Genomic DNA, 12,005 nt, shown 5'->3' on the forward strand with positions numbered 1-12,005 from the left:
ACGTTACAGCGTACATTGATGTTAAAATGTATACAGGTTGGCAGGACTGAATGGTCTGAAATGTTTTGCACAGTCTTTCGCTGTACATTTTGTTGGTAAATGTGAGATGTTCGAGTCTCGTCTTCATATCCGAAACGAGGAAATGAATTTGGCGACGTACGTGTGTTATGTCAACCCATTGTCACTCCCACTTGGTCATTGGCTCACAGAGTCACATACTGATACAAAGTCTGGCACGTGGGACTGCTGGGATTGGTTGGATTTTACGGTTACACATGAGAATCCACACAGGAGAAAAGCTTTTCAGCTGCAGTGTTTGTAATATATCTTTTCGACATAGTTGAAGTTTACAGTCACACATGAGAATCCACACAGGAGAAAAACCTTTTAGCTGCTCTGAGTGTGGTAGAGCTTTCTCTATACATGGAACCCTGAAGACCCACATGATAACTCATTCTGGAAAAAACCTTTCAGCTGCTCAGTCTGTAAGAAATCTTTTACACAGAGAGGAAGTTTAAGGTCACACATGGTAGTCCACACAGGAGAGAAAAGATTCAGCTGCAGTGTTTGTAACAAAAGATTTGCCTGGTGTTCTCATGTCAAAAGACATAAATGTGTTGGTCCGATGGAAACAGAAGCTGATGGAGAGGACTGTGGAGGACCAGAACCAGCCAGGAACTCACATTCACTTTTACAACCAGAGACTAAAGACCAGACTGGAGACTCTTCTGAACCTGAGACTGATGACAGTGCTGATTGGAAGGAGACCAGAGAAACTCAGTCAGCTTTAAACTCTCTGAAACATGATTCAACATTTAAGAAAACATAAAGAATTTGCAGATAAGCCTTATCTGCATATACACCTTAGTGTTCACACAGAAGACAAACCTTTCAGCTGCTCTGAATGTGGTGAATCTTTAACTGAAAATGGACACTTGAAGACACACATGAGAACTCATACTGCAGTGTTTGTGACAAAAGATTCAACTGGTGCACCAGACTCAAAACCCATCAGTCTATATGTAACGGCTTCTATATATGTTCTGTTAAATTTCTGCATAAATGCTCATAAATGGGGACAGCGGCGTCTGCTGGCGTCACTTTCACATTGCGCCGCGGCGCTAAAAGTAACGAATTATGGGGAATCCACAGCTGAACTCCTGATAACTGCTGTGGTAAGTCGCATGTTAAATTCTGCAAAGACAATTTTAAACAAAATGCTTTAAAGCCCACCACACAAGGTTTTATTTTACTGTATTTTTGTTGTGATGTAATTTAGAGATGAATGCCGTTTGTGAGTCATTAATTTTAGGCTCCGAGCTGAATGCTAAATGTAGCTTATTTTGCATGGCTTCTAATGCTATTCCTCTATCTTGTGCCTTGTGTAGGGCTGTTTATGTCTCTGTCTGTGATGCCTATCCTGATTCAGCTTGGTTTCCCCATGTGCAGGTAACTGATATTGAATTTGATGTTGACTTTTGTTATGTGAAAGATGTATAATGTTGTTACAGGAGCTATATTCTGGTGTCAAAGACACTGTACTGTTTTGTATACTGTGTTTTTATACAGCAGAAATGCCTTAGAAGTTGAGGATTTTATTTTATTTTACATTTTACTGTAAAATAGATAAAGTATTGTAAAACATGTATCACTATACTTTTGTTAAAAATAACCATTCCACTATACGATCACAGTTAAACAAGTTTAATAAAATATTATATTATAATAATATTTTACAACTTATTGAAAGGATTAAATCAGCATTGATAAAGTTAATCATGAACTTACTTAACTAAGTTCCTGTGGCTTTCAAGGTTCAGTTATTCAATGGTTACGTGAGTACTTAAGTAATCGTAAACACAATCAAAAGTTCTCTTTTCACAAAGCAAACATTTTGTGTGGGGTCCCTCTTATTTATATAAATGACCTAGTTTGCTTTTGAACCGAAAAGAACGAGATCCAGGGTACAAGCGGCCAAAATGGGTTTCCTCAGGAGGGTGGCTGGCGTCTCCCTTAGAGATAGGGTGAGAAGCTCAGTCATCCGTGAGGAGCTCGGAGTAGAGCCGCTGCTCCTTTGCGTCGAAAGGAGCCAGTTGAGGTGGTTCGGGCATCTGGTAAGGATGCCCCTGGGCGCCTCCCTAGGGAGGTGTTCCAGGCACGTCCAGCTGGGAGGAGGCCTCGGGGAAGACCCAGGACTAAGTGGAGGGATTATATCTCCAACCTGGCCTGGGAACGCCTCGGAATCCCCCAGTCAGAGCTGGTTAATGTGGCTCGGGAAAGGGAAGTTTGGGATCCCCTGCTGGAGCTGCTCCCCCTGCGACCCGACACCGGATAAGCGGACGAAGATAGATGGATGGACCTGGTTTGCTTTTCTTTTCTTTATGCACAGGATTTGATAAGTGAGAAGCTCAGTAGTGTGTGTGAGAGCATTTCTTGTGCGTGTGTAAGGTAATTGGGAATAATGTCCCTGATGGCTGTTATTGCACGTGTGGGATGCCAATGATTTTCTTAATTGATTCGATTTCAATTCACCAGGTCCAAAACTTAACTGTTGCAGGAAAAGTCGTTTGTGTTTAGCCAGCCTGGTAAAGAAGCTGCAGCCAGATGCTCCTCAACAGTGCCTCCCAGCAGTCCGCTCCCCCTGCTGTCCATAAAGTGCCTCTGCACCCCTTTCGTTTCAGACCCTCCCACCAGCCTTTGGGCCACGCCTCCACTTTTGACATCTGTCAGTGGAAAAGCCAAATGTTAAATCGAAAAGTAAAATTCAAATGATAAATCATTTTACATTTCAACTTTGCGTTTTCAGTTTCCTTTTTCTTTTTTTAAACTCATATATGGCATGTATAAATAGTAAAATAATAATATTTTTGATCTTGCTTCGTTTTCTCTTTGGACTTTCAATTTGGATTATGAATAAATATATCCTCCATAAGAGCGAGCCTGAGTTTTGAACTGCCAACAACTGCTTCTTTGTGTTTTTGTGCACATGACGCAAATCAAATAAATAAATGATTAACTTGAAAGAAGATGTGTTTTTTATATTTGTTAGATAGACAGACAGGTTTAGATGGAGAGAGATATAGTTACATAGATTAGTTTTAGAAACTTTCTTTTTGCTTTTGTTTTTTTAAAGTGGTCTGATTTTATATGTTAACAATCAGTCTAATATAAACATAAACATTAACTTCACCTTTAGACAAACAACAAAAACTGTTGACATCTTACATTTACACTTAAAGATTAAACCTTCTGTCTTCTGTTTGACACTTTAAAAGAAAAAACTACCATCATCTTTAATTTGGTTCAGAGCTCTGAAAATGCATTTCAATATTTGTCTTTCTGCAAACATGTATTTTAATCATTTATCTTCCTGTGTTTTTTTTCTTCAAATTAGCCTAAAACACTTCCGGACTTTTGAAGCTCAGCAACTGATCTGCACCGGAAGCTGTAGTCTTCACTGCGGCTGACTTCACACTTTGAACAAGATGGCTTCTAGCAGAAAGTTGTGTTAGGGACTGTTCGTTATTTATTTAAGGGGCCACCGGAGGAGTTTTAGGACCTTTCATCAAAAAAGACTTGACCCTCCCTTCGCCGGCAATACATTTTGTACGAACCTCCAAAATGATTAGGAAAAGAGACATGACTCTCCCCAATATTTCATTGATGCCTTCTATAGCCTACTGGTTTGCGCTTTATAGACGTACAGATGCCCATTGTTTTTTTACAGCTATGAGATTCGCGGATTAACCTCTTACACATCACACTCCTCTGTTATGGTGTGGTGACCATTTCAGTAGATTTACTCACTAATATTGTTGGGGAAACACAATAAGCATGGAAACTAAATGCACACTTCCTGCATTACTGCATTACTTCAAATACTAAGTTACTCCTCTAGTAAACTAGTATTCACATGAAATAAAACAATAAAACACGACGCTGAAGTTGGCATCCGATTCAAAGCTTCTGATTTGGCAGTTAAGGGGGATTTAAGGGGAACTTAAAACTGTCAGATTCAGCAGGGAAACACAATTTACATTGCTAAGTGACTGATCCTCCGTTTTTTTTAACCTCTTACTGTACTATTGAATGAGTGTTAGTCATTAAGGTAAATTATTAATTATTTCTAAAACACACTTTTAGATTTAGCTTTATTGTTTTTATGAGAACACAATAAAGGGAGATTTCACTGTTTTTTTCATTCATTCATTCATTGGACCAGGTCCAACTCCAAAACCACAATACTTAGACTTGTCAAATCTGGACTAAATTATCCCAGAGAGTCTAAGGAGTCTTAAAAACACAGTTTCGGATTTGTGAAAGCTTTATTCTATTTGTGAAAATGCAATAAAGGGAGATTTTACTGTTTTTTTAGTAGTCCAATGTGGTCTGTGTGTGAATAAAACAGTGCAATCAAGCTGACATCAATTTTATATACATGGCATTTAGGAAACCTTTATGGCAACGTTGGCATGGCAAGATGTCCAGTGCAACAGTAATTTTCTTTTTTTTGCGTCCTGCTGCGCCCATTGTCAGCCATGTAATATTATTTTTTGCTAAAGCAGTATATGAAATCAGATGTATTACCTACCACCATTTAGTTGTTTTGTCTTATTTATTTATAAAATATCTGATCATGCCAAACGTACTACACGTATGCGGTCAGACCCATCTGATAGGGTGCTGATGGGGAGCCAAGACTGAGCTACATGGAAAAATATGCACCAAACAAGCCACTTTGAAATGTTGCTCTTTTCATGAATACAAAAGTTGGGTGACCCCCCCCCCCCAGAGTAAAAGAATGTTGGGCGACCCTCCCCCCAGCAAAGAATAACAAGACATGACCCTCCCCTATTTTCCTCCGGTGGTCCATTCCATAAATACCGAACGGTCCCTTAGCAGAGTGTCTTTGCTGTGTTGAGAAAGAGGTAAAATGTGTAAAGTCCAGATGCTGAGAGCGTTGGTGGAGCAGCGACTAACTGCGGCTGCTGAAGAGATATTTGGGCTGTTTGAAAGAACGATAGCAGAGTACGAGGAGGAACTTTGTCGTTCAAAAGAGGAGAACGAGCGACAACGGGAGCTACTGGACGCTGTTTTCAACCCTCAGCTTCGGCTACACAGAGCAGGTTTGGTCATTAAACCTTCAGTTGATCTTTCTCTCCTTCCTGGGATCTCTTCTCTCAGCAACGATATGACGATAGGACGAATGGAAATAAGCATTTGTTCATAAGATCTATTGTAATCTTCGCTCTTAAACAGGCCTTCGCCAAACCCACCAGACTCCATGTAAATAATCAGTACTTTTATCATCGTAAAACACTCCATTCAAAGTGGACAGAAAAACAATACAACTATCAAAAGCCGTCTTGGTTCATCTTTCCACTGTTCCAACAATCACCACTCTGGTTTGGTTGAAATTAACCCTTAATTCACCCATTTACATGTGGAAATATGCTGGCTCTATACACGCTAAAAGTGCTGATTATTTACATGGAGTCTGGTGGAGATTCAATTCAATTCAATTTTATTTATAGTATCAAATCATAACAAGAGTTATCTCGAGACACTTTACAGATAGAGTAGGTCTAGACCACACTATAAATTCCAAAACCCTAAGTAATTCCCTCAAGAGCAAGATATGCTGGCTCTATACACGCTAAAAGTCCTGATTATTTACATGGAGTCTGGTGGAGATATGCTGGCTCTATACACGCTAAAAGTCCTGATTATTTACATGGAGTTTGGTGATGGTGATTTTGGGGCTGTTTTCTAGATAAACAAGGTTGTTATTTAATATGTATTCACTTAGGACTGTATAGGTGATTGTTACATAGTAGTGATGTTCTCCTTGGAACACAACAGCACAATATTGTAACCTGTGTGTGTGTGTGTGTGTCTCTGTCTCTGGCCGTGTGTGTGTGTGTGTGTGAGTGAGAGTGTCTGTGTGTGGTGTGTGTCTCTGGCCGTGTGTGTTTGTGTGTGCGTGCATGTGTGTGTGTGTGTGTGTGTCTATAAAAAGATACAAAAACATAATGAAAATTCAAGTCCTCTTGATAGTCAGTAGCCACAGTGCCTCTGCTAAATAGTCTCAGGAAGGTACTTGTTTTGGTTGAACATGTGTATGTTCAAAAGTATATCTATGAAAAATACATCTCTGCCTGCTACAACAACTTCAGCAAAATTTTAAGTGGGGGGTGAACTTTACTTTTTAAGTAATTCCAAGTTGCGGTAACTCACAACAATGAATTAAGGTAACTTCAACACCTTATTTATCTTAACTAAAAGTCACAGTTAATCATAACAATACATTGTGATGACTGTAAAACTTTTTTTTTATCTCAACTCAACTTCAACTCAAGTTTCAGTAACTCATGATTGTGTTTTGTAACAACTTTAAAACCCAAGTTAGGGCAATTTCAATATAACCACACTGTAAAATATTACAGACCCATTTAGTTATGTCCACTTATTTCTTATTTTTAACTGAACGAGCTTATACAAGTTGTGGATTTTGAACTCAACTTTATGAGTTTTTGAATTTTTGAAGTTTTTGCATTTATTCATTGGGTTGACGATTCAAAAAAATGTGTGTTGATTGAACTTGGGTATGTAAGTTAAGTTATCAGTTGAAAAAAAAGTGTGTGTGTGTGTGTGTGTGTGTGTTGCAACATAAAAGAGCTGCCTTTCGAGTTTAAAATAACCTGTCTTCTTTCCACGACAAAGTTAAAGCATGGACAAAATAAATTAATTATACACCGCCAATAAGTGATGTGGCCTATTCAAATTTCTACTAAAATATAACACGTGTTGTGACAAACAAGAAAGCACTGTTGCCCGGCGGAGGGAGTACCTGTCAACAACTTGTGAATTTCACTCTTCTCAAATTGAAATGCAAAGTTCTTTTCAAAAGTCAAACGTTTAGCTCCGCCCACATTTAGCCCAAACCCCGATCTGCATACTGCAGTCAGGACTGCAATTGGTTCATTGGCTGGCCAATTCCCATGATGCAAGGCGGTAAATAGAGAGTGTTAAAATTTGCTGAAAAGTTTGCAGTTTGTTCGAAATACAAATGTAACTTTATGAATTCCGTTTATTAAACATGTGTTTAGAATGTAGTGTTTTGTTGCCTGGTAATTATCATTGTTGTGCTGGTTTACATTTGTAACCATGAGTTAAGTGACTGTTACGTTTTGATAAGAAGAGCTGGAGTATAACGGTGTTGGACGTTGAGCAGTAATAGGCTTCCTTCAGCTGTTAATCTGCGGTGTGTCACTTCACTAGCAGCCATTTTATGTCAAGTGACGCAAGATTAGCAGAGAGGCCGCTATTTCGCACCCACGCTATCTCCGCTATAAATGTGGTTATGTTGTTTTAACTTGAAACTGTGAGTTGAAATAAAGCAGAAAAGTATGTCTATTATACTAGGCAAGGAAGGTTTCTTGCATTATTAAAGAAAATAAATTATTTGTTTTAACTTAAAGTATGAAGTTAAACCAAGTAATACAAAGTTAAATCAACTTAAAGAACAACTTTAACAAAACTAGAACACTGTAGTTACATCAACATCATTTACTTTAATTTCTAAGTTGAAACAAAGGCAGTCTTCAAGTTGAGTGAACTTCGATTTTCAAGGCAGCAGGGGAACTTGCATTTCCAAGTTAAACTAACATGACATTTATTACAGTGCATAATACACTCTTATACAAATAATTTGCACATGCAAATAATCATATACAATGTCTTGATTCAAAGCTTTTTTTTATTCAACATGTTTAACATGTATCAAATGGTTCAAACAAGCAACTGAGAGCAGCTGAGACCCATAACTTTTCTAACTGGTAAAATGTTGCAGCAAATGCTACTGTATAGGTATTAAAATACTGTGTGTCAACAATTCACACACAATGAAATCCTTACACAAGTAAATACAGTATAGTGTAACTAATAAAGTGTGGGTTACTTAAAGAACAACTGAATATAAGAAATGGGTAGAAAAGGAGACAAAAAAAGTTAAGAAGTGTACAGATAGAGCAATGTTTGTTAGTAGCAGAGAGATAGTTAAAAGGATAGCTCAGTATATTTGAAGTGCGGTTGTACGAGCTACCTATGCATAGTTAGTCTTTTCCCTTATGGAGATGGCGATTAGTGCAGTCACTATAAGGAGTTTGGGGGAGACGTTCCTGTAGCAGAAGTCATCCTTATACATTTGCAGAGGGCAGGTTCTTTTTAGCATTTTTTCAAGTGTCGATTAGCCATGTATTACTATGCCAACTCGTGCTGGTGGAGTGCAGCGAATCACTCAACACGCCAAATCAGAGCCAGGGAGTTGGTGTAGAAATACATGGCCCAAACTACACTACAAAAAAAGTGCAAAAATAAATGTCTGTCTGGTGGCAAACTAAAGCAGAGACAACATTTTGTGTACACTTGAACAGATATTTATTTATTTATTTTTTAGGTTAGCATTTTGCATGTGGTAAAAAGGCATTTTTTCTACTCGCCCCCACTGTAAAAGGATGACTTCTGCTACAGTTACATTTCCCCCATCTCTCTCATCGCCATCTTCATAACTATGCATAGGTACCTCATAGTACCCTACTTAAAAAATGCTAAACTATTCCTTTAAATAAACAGTGTTGCCTGGACAGTAGGGGTGTGCAAAAACATTGATTCACATTTGAATCGCGATTCGAGCTCTACAGATACAAAATTGATTCATAGAATTTTTTTATTGTATGTCTACTGCAATCGCATGAGAAAAGTAACTACATTTACATACTGTGAATCATTTTTCTCAGTCGTTTTTGAATCGAAAATCAATATCTAATCGAATCGTGACATTTTCTGAATCGTGCACCCCTACTGGACAGTAGTAGTTGTGGATGTCAGTTAACATATTATTTGTTTTACTTACTAAGTAAGGACAGCAAGGTTAGATTAGTTAGGCTGACAGACTGAGAAGTGAGTAAAGATGGAGAGTAAATGAGATGAGAGAGGTAAAGAGAAATAAGGGAGGAGGATAAAGAAGAGCAGTGTAGAGATGAAAGAAGAGATAAAAGGGGGGCAGAATAAAACCAGTAAAGATAGGATCCATCTCAGATATTGGAGATTTACATCAGTCCACAATTGGGCAGCATGAACGTTAACAATTAAAACATGGCCCAACATTAGAAGCTGTCACACTGGATAACGTAACACATTTGTTCTCGAGGGATCTGCCTCTTGCAGCCCAACATTAGAAGCCGAAACAATGGATTACTGAAGGAGTTTGTATTTGAGGGATCTGACTCCTGCAGAGAGATCTGTTCCATGCTCCAAGTATACCTTCTGAAATGTTTCAAAGGTGTACCTCAATTCCTTGGGAAACTGAATGTTTAAGGCATATCAGCCCAAAGAGCAAAGCAAAGGCCATTGGCAGGTCAGGGAGGTCTTGTAAGACAAAGTCTTCTTCTGGAACCACAGCTACATTTGCAACTTGCCGGAGCCATACTTTGATCATCCTCCATTGTAGTAAGTATTCCCACAATGAGGCCCTTTGTCTGCTCCTTTTCTGGGTCAGTATCCTTGTGATGTCAGACAGGAAAAACAAACATATGATTAGTAAATCAAACTGACAGACATTTTACAATCTTTACAGTATTTGTACATGTTGTATTAGTACTTTTACTTCTTCCCCCTGCACCCTGTCCCCCCCCCCCCTCCCCGTCTAACGGCCTGATCAGCGCTGCTGCACAAGGAGAGAGCAGAGAGCGGGGGAGGGGCCGTGGCTCTGCTCCTCACTCAGTCACAGAACAGAAGACTTGGCGGCCACAGGAGAGAAATACCTTGCTGGACAATACTGGATTTGTCGCTAGTCGCTTTTTTTAAGAGAAGTCACTAAGGGGGTCTGAAAAGTCGCTAGATTTAGTGAGTTGGCAACACTGTAATAGCAGCATTATATTAGCAGCACCTGTGAGTTTATCATGTGACAGCAAAAATGCAAAATGCTGAGTATGTCCTGTATGTCCCTTACTGGCTAACGTATTTCAAGGTGGTGCATGAATATGGAGCGTCTACCCCAGTTTATGGTAGTGCAAATGTAAAAATTCAAGCCAATAGGAATACTTGGAATTGATGGTGGTGGTGAATATTAATAAAAAAAGGACAATTTTGTGAATGGGCAACCCAGATTTTTATAATGAGCAAGAAAAAACGTGTTATGCCAAAAGCTATATGGAAAGGGACTGGTCAGTTAACAATTGAACAACTTCTGTTACAGCTGCCTTTTTTTATTTACTTAGGCAGAGGACTAAAACTGAATCGCACAATTAACTGTGTTGGTAAACCGCTGTTTTCTCAAGCTAATTTTAGTAGAACGCAAATCTAAGGGTAACTCATAACTTAAATATATCATGCTTTTTAACTTGTATATGTGGCACTTTGTTCACCACTTATAGTTGCTACTTTTTCTGTACCTTAGGTAGTGTACAATGGGTTAATTCTAATGTTTGATACTATGAGCAACACCTTAAATTGGAAACTTTGTATTTATTATTTTAGCTTTATATATCTTGCAGTAAAAAAATCCCACAATTTCTTGCAGTACAACTGTCAATATTTTTAAAAATACCGAGATTACTAAAATAATCACCTTTTCATCCAGTCCCTTAAGCAGTTGATCCATCTCAGTGGAGCCAATCTTAAAACATTGATTAATTGTGGTGCAACAAATCAGTTGATCCGTACACATACACATATTTAAAAAAACACATTTTTCCCTCCACCATTTGAGAAATATTCCTGTACACAAGATGGTCTTTTAGAATATAATATCTCTCAGTACACATTGCAATGCAAAAAACGATTGAAAACAATGGACCCAGGAGCATGCTCGGAAACGTCTGGCTCTCAGATGATCTAAGAGCTGATTGGTTCAGAATTGACTCAACATGATGTGTTATTGTTTTTGAATAAGAGATTTTAATTGATATTAGTCTGATTTGAAGCCTTATTCAGGTAACAGATCACATGTTGTGGCTGACAATAGGGTTTTGTAGTCAGAGACACTAAATCTGATCATCAGCAATATATTGCATGTAGAGCATTTTAACAGCTAACACTACTCTGTCATAATAAAAACAACTGGAGACTCCGTACAAGCTGAAATATAAGTCGAATAACATTTTAATAAATTGTGAATCAGACCTAACATTATCTGAGTGTTTCTGTGACTTGGACAAAAGGCCAAACCGCACAGAAAAAGCTACAGTTCCAAAAATACCCGTGTAACGTTGACGCTATATGACCTATGAGTGCCTTCACTCATAGGTCTGTCCGCATCGTTTGTGCATGGGTGTAAGGAGGAGTTGAGCCCCGCGTTAGTCAAGCGCAATAATAACATCCATTATTAGACCCCGCTCAATCTCTAACGTTGCTATCTGTCTTATAAAACCTCCTTGCTTCTCTACTGAATCAGAAGACAGGAAGATGCAGGTGGAAGTATGTCCATGTGTTGAGGCAGCATGATTTAGCTAGCGGAATCTATTCTTCTCACCTGTCATTCAGACATTACTGTAATGTTAACTCACATTAGTACTAAAGTTACTTTAAAACATACACTGACTTGAATTGAACCCAATTAATAGCTTAACTGTTGGTACTAGCCAGGGTGTTTAGGTTTAAGCAACCGAAAGCCAACCATGTTAAAAAAGTATAACGTTACTAGCTAGCTAACGTTCCTGCAATTACAAAATAGTATAATCACAAGTATTTTAAGTTACCTGTCTGAAAAGCTTTTACAAAGTTTAAACGGTAACGTTTAAAGTTACCTGCTTAGACAAGTACCACATTTATCAGCTAACGTTAGTCTTAGCTAGCTTAAGTAACCTGGCTGCTAGCTTACGATTGACCGTGTCGTACGGTGAACGTTAGCTTTGGGCCAAACTGTTGTCAATAAAGTAACACTGCTTACCTTATCCACTAATTTATCACACAATTATAAAATTACACAATTTATATTTTAATTT

The sequence above is a fragment of the Perca fluviatilis genome, chromosome 13 (genome assembly GCF_010015445.1).
Source record: "Perca fluviatilis chromosome 13, GENO_Pfluv_1.0, whole genome shotgun sequence".
Lineage (NCBI taxonomy): Eukaryota > Metazoa > Chordata > Actinopteri > Perciformes > Percidae > Perca > Perca fluviatilis.